Below are 14,018 nucleotides of genomic sequence, written 5' to 3' on the forward strand. Positions count from 1 at the left end.
TTATTTCCCTGATATTTGAATCCAAAGGTCATATAAGTGGCTGAAGCATATGATTAACATAGTTTTCTAAACTAAAGAAAATACTCACCACATCTCATTAAGTAGAACTTGTTTAACATTTTAGGTCAAAGGAAATTCAAAAAGTGAAAGAAGCATGTATCCCATTTAGTTTTTGAAACTAAACATTTTATATTTTTGCTGTTCCTTTGCTGAAAATTACCATAATATTGTTTGTAAGGTCAACACATGTACATATAAATGAGGGAATATATGTTTCACTTAGTTTCAAAACAAAAGAACATAATCTTTTTGCATGTGACTAGATCAAACTTTTGTTTTAAATTTTTTTATAAGTTAGAGCTATTACATTAGAAGTGAAAGAAGCAAGTATTTCACACATTTTTGAAAATAAACAGCACACTGTTTTTGCTGCTCACTATGTGAAACTGTTTTCACACTGGTTTTAAGTCAATACTAGTAATTATAAGTGAATGGAACATTTTTTAAGAAAGATTTATTTGTTTATTTCTCTCCCTTCCCCCCCTCCTCTGGCTGTCTGTTCTCTGTGTCTATTTGCTGTATCTTCTTTGTCTGCTTCTGTTGTGGTCAGCGGCATGGGAATCTGTGTTCCTTTTTGTTGTGTAAGCTCTCCATGTGTGTGGCACCATTCCTGGGCAGGCTGCACTTTCTTTCGTGCTGGGTGACTCTCCTTATGGGGCGCACTCCTTGTGCGTGGGGTTCCCCTATGTGGGGGACACCCCTGCATGGCAGGGCACCCCTTGTGTGCATCAGCACTGTGCATGGGTCAGCTTCACACAGGTCAAGGAGGCCTGGGCTTTGAACCACAGATCTCCCATGTGGTAGACGGATGCCCTAACCACTGGGCCAAGTCTGCCGCCATGTGACTGGAGCATTATTTCACTTAGCTTTCTCAGTTCAACCTCATGCAATTTTCAAAGATCAATAGGTGAAACTTCTTTTAATATTGTCAATACAAGTGCATAATAGTGAATACTGCAAGCATTTCACTTAGTTTTTGATACTAAGTTATATAGGAGAAATTTCCATAGATCTTGAATTAACGTATCACTCACATTCCAGGAAAGCTTGAATTAAAAAATTCTTTTTTTCAGTTCTATAGGAGAAATTTCTGTTTTAACATAAGTAAAATACTTCTTGTACATTGACATGAATGAAACATGTTTTGCACTTAAACTTGGAAACAGAAGAACAAGTTGTTTTCAGTTTACTAGGTAAAATGTGTCTTGAAATTGTAAGTCAAAACAGTACATAGATGTGAAAGAAGCATATGTTTCACTTATTTTTTTGAATCAAAACGTCATAATGGTTTTGCAACTATCTCAATGAAACATGTTTTAATATAGTTTGGAATGCAGTACAAGCACATAGAAATGAATAAAGTATGTATCCACATTTTATTGCAAATCCACATTTTATTGCACCGTTGCACTTCAACAATTACACAAAACACAAGTACATGCATCTACAGTTACTCATTGCATGAGAACCCTATTAGGTTATAAAATCTACAATCAACTATTAAATCAATGTGGAAAAAATACAGTGTCAAACCAAAAAAATATAGCTAGTTGCATAGAATATCACCATGCTACTATAACATTTCAAGGCTATTGAGAACAAAATGTAACTTATGAAAGTTTGCCTTAAAGGAATGTACAATAGGTTCAACACAGTGCAACAGGATTTATGAATTTGTATTATTTAACAAAAGAAAATAGTAATTGCTTAAAAAGCAATCATACATTTATGCCACAATTCATTATGTACATTCAGTGGACAGTTCCAGCTTTCTACTAAAGTGCTAAATTAAGCCCTTAAAATTAGAGATTTCAGTTTATATCACTCATCTCTCTGTACTAGAACTGTACAATTTCCTCATCTGGCAACATACAATAAGGAATGACTATCAGCAGCTTAGAAATGAATAAGCATTTATTTTGGATTTCTTCCACTCCCCAAAATATAAAGATATATATATATATATATATATATATATATATATATATATATATGCTGTATACATATATATGCTGTATATATCTGTAATCTGTAGATTTTGCTGTACTTTACAAAAATACATCACTAGATGGCAGCAGTGCATTTTAGGGTATTTTGCCAATTTAACCATTGCATTAAGTAAAAAATGGTGCATGCATAGACCTTTTCACTTCTATTTCAATATTTTAACAAAGGAAAAAAATGAAACAACATTCACAGTACATAAAGTGCAAAATAGTTTACACCTTCTACACTGAGCATTGTTTAAAAATGTGTCTGGCTAGGTCATCCTCACAGGAGAGGTTAACTAAGGCATGCTTTAGACGTTGTGGTGTTGCTCACTTCAAAAGGGGGAAAAATGTAGTTCTAGAATCAGAGGTCCAAGCATAAAATTTAGCAAGTCATTTGCCACCAGTTTCGGGAACTTAAAGATATTATAAACAGCATTTAATTTGTGTTTTTGTGGTGCAAGTTTTTATCTTTGTGATTGTTGGTATAATATAGCCTGTGCATGAATTCAAAATTATCTAATTCTGTATCCAAGTGTGCCTAGTTTCTTAAAAAGCTGATTAAGTAATATAAACCCTATAGGCTTTAATTTTCAGAAAGGATGTAGACTGAATGTGTATTCCAAGTTGTGTCCAGATGGAATGTGGGCAATATGTTAATTCAAGCTTACCTGGAGGATAGGCAATTTTGTAATTCAAACTTTCCTGGAATGTGGGTGATATGTTAATTCAGGACCTATCTGGTACTCAAACAAACAACTTAAAACTCTAAGAAACTAACCAAGAAAAGTCCTTTTTTTCCCCCCATAAACGCACCTACGTCCTCTGTATAAAAGGGAACCTGAAATCCTATTCAGGGCTGGCTTTTTGGATAGGAATCCCTGAGCCTAGCTGATTGTTAATAAAATTTTCCTTCTCAAGAATATTCCTAAGTTCTTACCTTCAATACATGATCATTTAATCTCCCTGCTTCCACAACATTTCCTGGAGGCTCATCTGGGATTGCAATGAAGGCCAGAGATGGTAGCATTTCACTGCCCCTTTGGACACCTCTGAGGAAGCTGGTAGGGCATGGGGAAACCCACAATCCAGAGCACCCCTGGACTCCTTTTAGCCCAAAAAGGTTGTGGGCTATGTTGGTGCCCTTTTGGGGGAAAAAAAAATTGGACATGCTGAAGGGTTTATAGAAAATCCTGAGAACAAAAAATTCTCTACAAGCCAGACAGATAAGACCCTCTGGGGAACTTGGTGTCAGGAAAGCTTAACTTTGAACATTAGAAGGGGGCCTGATTAACTACCAAAGAGGACCCTAGTAGCTCCAAAAGTTTGGGGGGAAGCCATCTTCTCCAGATCTGAAAAGAAAAGAAAAAAAGCCTGATGTTTGGTTTTAGCTAAATGTGGGTTGGCATCTGGTTTTGCCTTCACTAAGATAGTGAAGGTTTGGTTACAGGTGGAGAGGCATTGATGGGTTTAAGTACTGCTCAGTACCTTACTTTGAAATAAAAAAAGGAAAAATGGCCTGCTGCCACTTATATCTTTATTTTGGCTGCTCTCTCTCTCTCTCTCTCTCTCACTCCCTTTCTCTTTATGCCACCGCAGAATATAAGGCACCAGTATGCCAGTGCTTTCCAGTGGAATGCACCCTGAAAAACTGGTCTGGATTTGGAAAGTCTTGGTTACAGAAAAGTGGATTTTTAAAAATCATAAACTGTTGGAGTCAAGGACCTGAACGTTATCGGGAATGAAAGACAAAGAAAGATTGGGATCAGGGGATCTGAGAGCATTTAATCCTCAAGCTCATCAGACAAGTTTATCAACTTCAGGGACTCTCTTTTTTACCCCTAGCATTTGTGAGAGTAAGCAATTATTTTAGTTAGCTATTCCCATTACCTCAGGCCTTTCAGTACATAGTAGATTTATATTTTAGTTTATGAGAACTCTATGATTATAACTCAAAGTACAGAATCTCAGTGTTCAATTAAATTGTCAAGAAAGCATACTCATAAATCTTGTTCCCAGGTTGCCTTGTTCCACCTGAATGTACACATCTCCTTATGAAACTTGTGACCTGCACACATAACTATGGAGACAGTATGCCTCAGTGGTTCAGGAAGTAACTTGCTCCATGGAAACAACATGCCTTTGTTTCCCACAATGACCCTTGGTCTGAATATGAGCCAAGCAATGGAAAGTTTTGGCCAGAAATATTTCTTTGTTTTGGTGTTGGATTGCAAATGAGCTTGTTTTAAAAACAGCAAGGGTAAGCAGACTTCTGTTAGAAGTTCCCACTCTCTAAGATTGTAATAATTAACAAGGTGTAGCCCAGAAATGGCCATACTGGAGAAATTATGAGTCAAATTGATGGGCTTTGTATTTTTCTCTGTGTGCTGTGGCTCTTTAGTGTTTGTTGGTTTATTTGAAGCTGGTGCATGTTTTCATGCTTCAAGATGATATTGAATTGTGTGAAAGGTGAACTTTGGTTAGGCTGGAACTCTGGAATGCCACATCAGTCAACTAAAAGGGTATCTATTCTTTATTTCTAGAATGATAAGCATGGCTTCTCGAATGCTGTCAGGCTCCCCAAGGGACTCTCTTCTCAGCAGTCAGGAAGTTCTGCCTGTTGCTGGTCTACATAGCCAAAAAGCAACCTCTGTGTGAAACCCAAAATCCAGTTAAACCAAAGCAAAAAAAAGAAAAAAAAAAAAAAGGGAACAAATATATCTGAAACCTAGAAACCTCATATCATGTCTCCTTAAAAAAATGAGGAACTAAACCTCAAACTTTTCAGTTTAAACTCAGTCATGACTATAAAAGACGTGAATAGCGATAAAAAAAAGAAAAACCCTCATGTGCCATCAATTAATATCAAAGCATTCCTGGAGATGCTAAATGTAAAATTCTTCTGTTCTGATCTGTGCATAACCTTGGTTTCAACTTTGAAATCTGTATTTAACTTTTTCAGTTTGCTCTTGTCAGTTTGCTTGTGCCTAGAAAATCAGATTTGGGGTTCACCTCCTACAGGATAATGGTGAAAGGTAACCTAAAAATGAATCTTTAAATGCCAATACTGTCTTACTAGTGGATTTAATGCACAACTTACAAGTGAAATTTGCTCTGAGTTGTTACTAATATAATTGTTTCAATTGTATACTTAATAAATAAAGGTACCCAAATTAATTTTAAGTAAAAACTTTCTAAAAGCTAAGAGTTGAAATAATTGTTTAAGTACCTTTATATGTAAAGCAGTAAAAAGAAATTAAAACTGAAATTATTACAGCAGGGTATATGTAGCCTAGATTTCAGCTATTGCAATGGTAATCTTAAACTAATTTACCTTTGTTTATGACTACTTCAAGTCTATCTAGTACTTGCCATAGTAATGGTAATTATAACTTAAACTTACCTTTAATTATGGTTATTTTATAACTAATTTCACCTATCCCTAGATTTCAAATATTGTGATGGTAATTATAAACTGAGTTTGCCTTTGCTTATGGTTACTGCAAGTCTGGCCTACCCCTTGCTTCTGCTTATGGTTCTAAAGCAAAGAAAAATTATATCATAATATTGGAAACATTTTTCTTATAAGCCATTAATTAAGAAAGCCACAAAGGGGGAAACATCAAACTCCTACTCAGGAGAAGCCAGCGAGAGAAAAGTCTTCAGGAAAATTTTTCAAGTGTTGTTTTACAGTTAAACTTGTTTTGTAAAAAAAGAAAAGTTTCAAGTAATAAGTTGTGTTTAAGTGTCAAACTATACATGTCTGCCTTTTTGCTCAGTGAATATTTTTATATATCAGGATGGTAATATCAAATTAACAAATAATTCTTAAAATTTTTTTTCTTCTGAGCCCTTTAACCTGCCCAGCCCCTGGAATCTTCCCTTTGCAAGAACTCTGATGGAGGGGCTGGGTTTGGCAGATAAAACTCAATCTTCTAGGCTGGGGAATGAAGCCAGATTTTCCTGTAGTTCCCTATTTTAAACCTTTTAACAGCCCTAAATAAGGGTAATTACTAATCCTATTACCAAATGTCAGTAAGTAAAGGAAAAGTTCTTAAAAGATATGAAAAAATCCTTAGTAAATTATAATTAAAACAAATTAAATAATTATGTTATATTCCAGGGTCTATAAGTCAGTATATGTTTAAGATTATTCACAATTTTAAAATTTTATCAAAAACAAGAGGTTTTAAGCCCCTGTGAAGAAAAGAGAAAAAAAAGAAAACAACATTCTTTGTTTAAGTAATGACAGTTTCAACTCATTTAGCTTGAGTGTTCTCTCTTTGATTTGTAGGATTCCAGGTTAATAGATTAACATTATATGTTTTGGATATTTAAAATGATAATGACTGTAAGCTCATCTTTAATGAAATTGAGTTTTAAAAAAATGTAAATCTGCCCTCTCCTAAATGTATAAAGTAAAATTCATTGGTTGCTAATTATAATCTAAGGTAAATTAACCAGTCTATGTAATTGTATTTAAGTATACAAAGTTTGTAAGAGCATCTTCCAAATTAAAGCATTTGAATAAAAAAAATTATTAATTAAAAGTCTAAATTAGTGTTAATGGCAAAACTTAACTTCATAACAAAACCAATCTGGAAGTCACCTCAATGTGCATATTCAAGTGGTAGTAATGAAAAGTTACCTTGATTCCATTGAGAGTCTTCAGTTTTCATTTTAAAAATAGGAAAAATGGTTTTTCCTCTACTGCTAAAATAAAATACCTGTGTAATTAACATCTTCATGGTAAAGTGTAAAAGTAAAAGCAAGGTACCAAAAGTTCATTTAATATAGAACACTTTGCATTAAAAATGTTTAAAAGATATATAAAAATCAAGAGATAAACTTCAGCATTGTCAAATTCTCTTAAGCATTCAAACCAGGTGTCCAGTACACTGTAGTGTTCGCAATGTGAGTTATTGGCTAATTTGGTTACTGACCCACTAAAACAATAAAAGTATCTACTCCATCTCTGGTCATGTTCCTGATGTATATGGGAACTATTTTGCAGTTTCAAACTCCTGCAGCAGCCAACAGTGGCTAAGTATATCCAAATTTACAATGAATATCATCTCCAGACTGGTACTGTTTCATAGTTCTAGAGAGTGCTATGCACCAGGCCAGTAAAATCTACTCTCTAGTTTCTCTCTAGGGTCAACAGTGCTGCAGCCTCGTGAAAAGCATACAAAGTGGAGCAATGAATACCAGAATACTGTAGGTAGAACTTAAGCACAATTGGCACGATAGCTTGCTCCCATGAAGAAATTACCTGTATAGTATTGCAAACCTGAAGCTTAAAGCTATTAATTGCAGCTCAAAAAAAGACTTATGCATTGAGTAATACGTTAATTAGTATTGAGTACTGTACCATATCCTATTCAAGATATATGTCTGATGACTATGGTAATATTTCTAGTTAATCATATGCAAAAGGACATTCAACATGTGTTAAAAGTCCTGATCAATTTCATTTTCTGATTAGTTAATGAACATGTCTATAAGATAAAAAATGGCCTAAAAGCAGTGAAGCCAACAGCTTTTTTAAATTGAAAAAGATACCACATTAACTTGGGGGCAACCTCTCACAGTCTTCACCGCACACCAGGTAAAGAATGTGCTTGAGCCCAGGGCCACCAGTGACTTACAGGTAGTTGGCTCAATTACTAGAAACCCACTGGGTGCAAATAAAGGTGTGTCAAATTCTCAACCTATCCCTTATTCCAGGACCTGTACTAGTTCTTAAAGTTCCACAATGTACCCAGGGTAAACAAACAAGGACAGCTAGCTTCAGGTTCACCCTAGAAACTGATGGGTGGCTTGTTGGAAATGCTCAGGTCCACCTGCCAGGAGCAGCGCAGTGAAAAGTCCTTCGTGAACTTCACCAAGGCACTCATCTGGGAAGGAATGCCCTAATCAGCTTACCAAATGATTTTTGAAAGACAAAGCCTGGTAAAAACAGTCAAAAATTTTTTTTCAGGAGTTACGCAATTAAAGACAAATTATAAAAACTTTACTCTTTAGTTCTGTTCACTCCCACAGCTATTAAAGCTAAAGGAATGTCCAGTTTGGTGTACTAATCCTGAATAAAGTCAACTACCCAAGAGTAGTAGTTCACCAGAAGCACTTCATGAAATATATAAATGCCAGGCATTGAACAGCCTGGGATACATCTTCAAGAAACAAAGTTAAGTAGTGTCTGTGTCAAAATCAACTGTTTCCTTTAACTCTAGCCCAAATGCCTATTTCTAAAACAAAACAAAACAAAAATCAGACTTCCCTTTAGAAACATTGCCTCTTTTCATCTCCTTTAGCTTAGCTGAAAAAAGAAATGCCTCTTCTATTCCGCTTCTCTACCAAACTAATATTGACAATTTATATGTAACCCTGTTGTCTATTGCAATTTCTCTCTGAAGTTAACATATACCTATTGTTTCCCAACAACTTTAGGAAAATGTTGCCTTTGCAGGCACCTGACCTTTTCTACTTCTGTGGTCCACTGTCTTCTTAGTGAGACCATATATTCTCAGAATTCTAACTAAGTTTATTTCTTCAAGAATCAACATTTCATTTGCCATATAAAAACTTCATCCAGCTTCATAAAAGTTGCCAGATCCATCTTTCTCCAGTCAAAATAGAATAACAGTGATTTTCAAAGCTTGTCAGGTAGGGACTACAGCCCATAACCAGCAAGAAGTAGCCACAGAAGAAAGATCATCTCCCTTCAGCACATCTTTAATATTAAAGGTGTAGACTCTCTAAGGGAGAAATAAAGCAGGCTAGTAAGATAGGGAATTAATAGACAGATCTGGAACCTGGCAGAAAGTCCACATGGACATCAGTAACCCCCAAAATGGCTGCTGGAAACCTCCACCCCCAAGATTCTACTACCAGAACAAAGACTTCTTCTGAGAGCAAGGAAAAGCTCCAGATATTCCCCAAGGACTTAATCTTTGGGCCCTCATGGGGGGATTGATAAGTGGTGTAATCAGTCAAAACAGTAAACAGCTGAAATTCCTCCCATGCTTTCATCATATTTCCCTGCTTCATCTCCTTAATAATAACTAGAGTATGCACTTCAAAAAATTATTCAATAAAAGCACAGACAGTGGCCCACCTCATAACTCCAGAAATAGTGATGCCAAACCTTACTACACTAAACTTAAACTTGGCCTCAGTGGGGGGAATATAATATAGCCTGTGCATGAATTCAAAATTACCTAATTCTGTATATAATAGGCATAGTTTCTAAGAAGCTGATTAAACAATATAGACCCTATAGGCTTTAATTTTCAGAAAGGATGTAGATTGAATGTGTATTCAAAGTTACATCCAGGTGGAATTGGGCAATATGTTAATTCAAGCTAACCTGGAGTAGTGATATGTTAATTAAAGCTTACCTGGAATGTGGGTGATACATTAATTCAAGTCCTATCTGGTACTCAAACAACTTAAAACTCCAAGAAACTAACCAAGAAAAGTACTTTTTTAAATAAAATCACCTACATCCTTTGTATAAAAGGGACCCAGAAATCCTATTCAGGGCTCAGCATTTTGGACAGGAGTTCCCAAGGCTGGTCAGTCATTAATACATTTTTCCTTCTCAAGAATATTCCTACGTCCTGGCCTTCAATACACGATCATTGAATCTGCTTCCACAACAGGTAGAGTTTGTTTTCATTGGCCCACCTGTTTCATCATCATCAGGAACGTCATCTGGCCTCTTCCTCTTCTCATACACAACAATAATCACCACAAGGATGATGATTTCAGCTAGAATTCCCAAGAAAGGTCAGAGTGGGGCCAGGTGGCTCTGCACCCTGAGGATAGTGACTTGGAGTCAGAGCCAATGGAGTTGATAGCACTGCACTTGTGCTCACCAGGGTCTTCTGTGATCTGGAGGTTGATGATGTTCAACTAGGTGTAATTTTCCTTGTTGATGATGAAGTGTTCAGCGGTATTGACAATCTTCAGGAGCACAGCATTCTCATTCTGGTGCCACATCCATTCTGGGTGGGAGTTGCTAATTGACTTGCAGTACTTCATGGCATCCTGCCTTTTGTTCTTGTTCTTGACTAGTGATGTCAGGAGCAGCTTTCACGTCAATGTTGGTGATTGCTTTAGAAGCACTGACAAAGTGATACACACAGTGTTATAACCCTGAACCCTCTGCTTACCGATCCTGTATTCTATGTTGCTGTCATTCTTCCAAGTGGCAGAGAGTTCTGTCCCATTCCTTGTCCAGTAGCTGTATGAAAGGTGTGAGAGCTGGAGGTGAGGTTACACTGCAGAGTGATAGGGAGGATGGATTTTTTTATCACAAATAATGACCTCTTTGTTGGTGACAATCCTTGGTTCATTCTAAGCAGCACCTGGCCCTGGGAGGAGAGAGACAGAGAACCGCAAAAGTGAGAGGGCCAGGATGCTGGAGGGCAAGGAACCTGACATCCTTCCTAGAAGAAAAGGAAAGAGTGAATGGGTAGGTCAGGAGCCTGGGCCAGGGAATGGAGGGGAGGGGAGGGAAGGGAGGAAAAAGAAGGAAAGGGTGGGTGAGTGCCTGAGGAAGTGCCTGAGGATAGCAGGGGTAACCAGACTCCTTACCACTTAGTTTTTGAAATTAACAACTTACTGTTTTCAGAGACACTTTGCAAAACCCATTTTTAATTGTTTTTTAAAGATACTATAATGCAATACATAAAAGTGAAGAAAGCATATACTCCACTTACATTTGAAAGTACACAGCCATATTTTTTTCATGGTTCATTAGCAGAAATTTGTGTTTTATCATTGATTGTAAGTCAACACAAGAACATATAAGCTAATGAAGCATGTAATACACTTAGTTTTCAAAACTAAACATTGTACTGTTTTTTGCAGCTACTAGGTGGAACTGATGTTTTAACATGATGTAAATGAAAATACAATACATTAAAGTAAGTGAAACATATTGCATTATATTTCAAAACTAAAGATCATAACAGTTTTGCACTGCACTAGGTAAAACTTTTTTACTTTAATTTCTGAATCAAAGTAAGTACACAGATATGGATTAAACATGTATTTCACTCAGTTTTTGAAAGTAAACAACTGTTGTAGCAGCTCATTAGTTGAAACATACTATAATATTGTTTTTAAGTCAATACAAGTACAAAAACTTGTACTAGTATCTCAAACTTGTATGTCTCTCGGTTTTCAAAACTCAACTCTGCATTTTTTTGCAGTGTCCAAACTGAAATTTATTTTAATATTTTGTACATCAATCATAACAAATGTACCACCCACATGTAAAATATTATTAATAGGGGAGATGGAGAAAGATAGAGGGTGTTTGGTATATGGGACTCCCCTATATTCTCTACATGACTTTTCTGTAACCTAAAGATAAAATGAAAAATATAAGACATTGGGGGAATACACAGAAGAAAATGTCACTGTTCAAGAAGATAGCATCTTACAGTGATGAAAGATTATATTATCTATTTTTAAAAAATTTTTGTATTTTGTTATTTTTTAAACTATCATTACTGTTTCATTATTGTTTCATATCTTTTTATATTTCATTGGTTAGTTTCTTGACTTCATCTTTGAAGAGGTTTTGGACCCCAGAAAGGTCACAACTGTGGAAGGAGAAGATGGTGAGGGTTACCAGTGAGGTGGGGATGGATGCAGGTGTTCATCTGGGGCATGCCTCAAAGGCACATGAATGTGTACAATCATCAATATTGAGCCCTTGATATTGATGATTGTACTTATGAAATTTTCTTTTGCAGTTGAAACTTAGCCTAATATTATATGTTGCCCAAGAGAACCTTCTTGTTGCTCAAGTGTGGCCTGCACTCCTGCCCCCTGGTGTGGGTCATGAGTCCCAAGGATGACACTCCCGGGCACTGAGGGTTTATTACCAAGCACCAGAGAGCAATATACCTGGAAAAATACCTTGCCCATACAGAGGAAATGGTAAACACAAATGGGATTTTATGGTTATGGCTAGGGCTAATGCAGGACAACCTTTAAGTTTGAGTTTACTCTTAGGGTACTGGTATGTTTTGGTTTGGAACTGTATGTATAGAAACATTTTTAATTTTTTTCTATTTTTTAAAGGATACTTATACAAATTAAACACATTTGTATAAATGACACATAAAAATATAGGGGAGTATACGAATGTCATGTAAAATACTTAGGGGATTCCCACATGCCCTGCTCCCTACACCTTGCACATATTCCCACATTAGCAACATCCTTCATTAGTGAGGTACATTCATTACAATAGAAGATCACATTTTGTAGCATTGCCACTGAGCATGGATTAAAGTTTACATTGTAGTTTACACTCTCTCCCTCCCAATTGGGTATGTTATGGCAAGATATATAATGACCATGCATCTGTCATTGCAATGCCATTCAGGACAATTCCCTAGTTCTGAAAATGCCCCTACATGATACCTGTTTTTCCTTCTCCCTGCACTCAGAGCCTCCAGTTGTCACTGCCTCCACATCAGTGATATAATTTCTTCCATTGCTAGAATCACTATAAGTGTATAGTAGAATACCAGAAAGTCTATTTTAGTCCATAGTTCTGGGCTGGTGATGTCCAGTCCAGCTCTAATTGAGAGGGGGCTATAATTCTATGGTGTCAATGGATGGGACTTTCTTGCTTGTCATTGTAGACTCTCTCAGTTCCTTGGTATGGTAGTTTTTCATCCCCACCTCCTTTTCAGTTGTCCTGGCTGAGTAGGAATTGCAATTCCATTGAGATTCAGGGCCCAACTGGCATTTGAACAGCTCAAAGATTTAAGTCTCTTAGATGTACATCTACCAACTCTAATGCTATTTATAAGTTCAGATAGAAGGAGAGAAGAGCCATGTATAGGGAAACCACATCTGAATCCAACTCTGTCACACTGGGGACCATAAATTACAAAGTAGGCTCACTGGCAGGACACCAACTTCTGAGCTATCTACCCTGCTTACGGTGACTGGGTTTCTCCAGAACCCTCAGAAACTCCACTATTTGGGGTAGGATCTACTTTGGCAGTCAGAGATCCTTTTGGAATGTGCATAAGCACAACCTCTGGAATGACTGCCTGACTCACTTTGAAGTCTCTTATCCACATAAAGTCATTTGTCTTCACCTTTTTACCCTTTTGGTTGAGGTCTTTTACCAGTTTCAATGCTAGTTGGCACTTGGTAGTAATCTCTTTGCCAGGGAGACTTGTCCCATGCTGGGAGGAAGGTAATGTATTTGTGTGCTGAGTTTGGGTTACAGTTAGGCCTCATTTGAACAACTAGGAAAGTCCCAGGGAGCAACTCTTTCAAGAAAAAAGTTTCATAAGCAGTTATCAATATCAAGACCCCATCAATGGACCATTCTCCTTCCCTATTGCTCCTGTGCTCAGGAGATTCATGCTGATCCCCTGTAGAATGTGGCCAGGTACCCCAGGATGGGAATTTAATATTTCTTTAATTCTTGTGTGAATCTTCACCCACCATGGTAATGCCCATGAATATTTGAAGACATTTATATGTCTTATACGTATCCTATGGTGAACTTCCTTCAATATATTCCTAATCACTGATGTCCCACAACAATGATTTTCCCCTGCCACAGTTGTAACCCTCTGTGATTCAAAACTTCTTAAAAATATGAAGTCAATAAAGTAAAAATAAAATTAATAAGAAAATGAAATAATATGGATAATCTTGAAAATAAGAAATAAAATAGAAAAAAACTTTTAAAAGAAAAATAGAAAGTAAAATTTTGGGATAATAAAAATAAAGAAAAATATTTTAAAATTTCTTTGACATTTTGCCTTTCAGCACTTTAAGATGTGTTGTCCTATATGATCAGTGATATTTTCTTCCATTTATTCTCCTGTGTGTGTGTGTGTGTGTTTTTTTTTTTTTTTTCATTTTTCCTGAAAGAAGTTTTAGGTTACAGAAAAGTCACGTCCCAAATACAGGAAACTC

At 36.4% G+C, this 14,018-nt stretch overlaps 1 pseudogene; it reads right to left on the minus strand.

Moving 5' to 3' along the window:
- Nucleotides 1-2,487: 2,487 nt before the first annotated feature.
- LOC139438585 (neuroplastin-like) lies at nucleotides 2,488-10,496 on the minus strand (annotated as a pseudogene).
- Between the last annotated feature and the right edge of the window lie 3,522 nt (nucleotides 10,497-14,018).

This window comes from Dasypus novemcinctus (assembly GCF_030445035.2).
Source record: "Dasypus novemcinctus isolate mDasNov1 chromosome Y unlocalized genomic scaffold, mDasNov1.1.hap2 SUPER_Y_unloc_1, whole genome shotgun sequence".
In the NCBI taxonomy this organism is placed as follows: domain Eukaryota; kingdom Metazoa; phylum Chordata; class Mammalia; order Cingulata; family Dasypodidae; genus Dasypus; species Dasypus novemcinctus.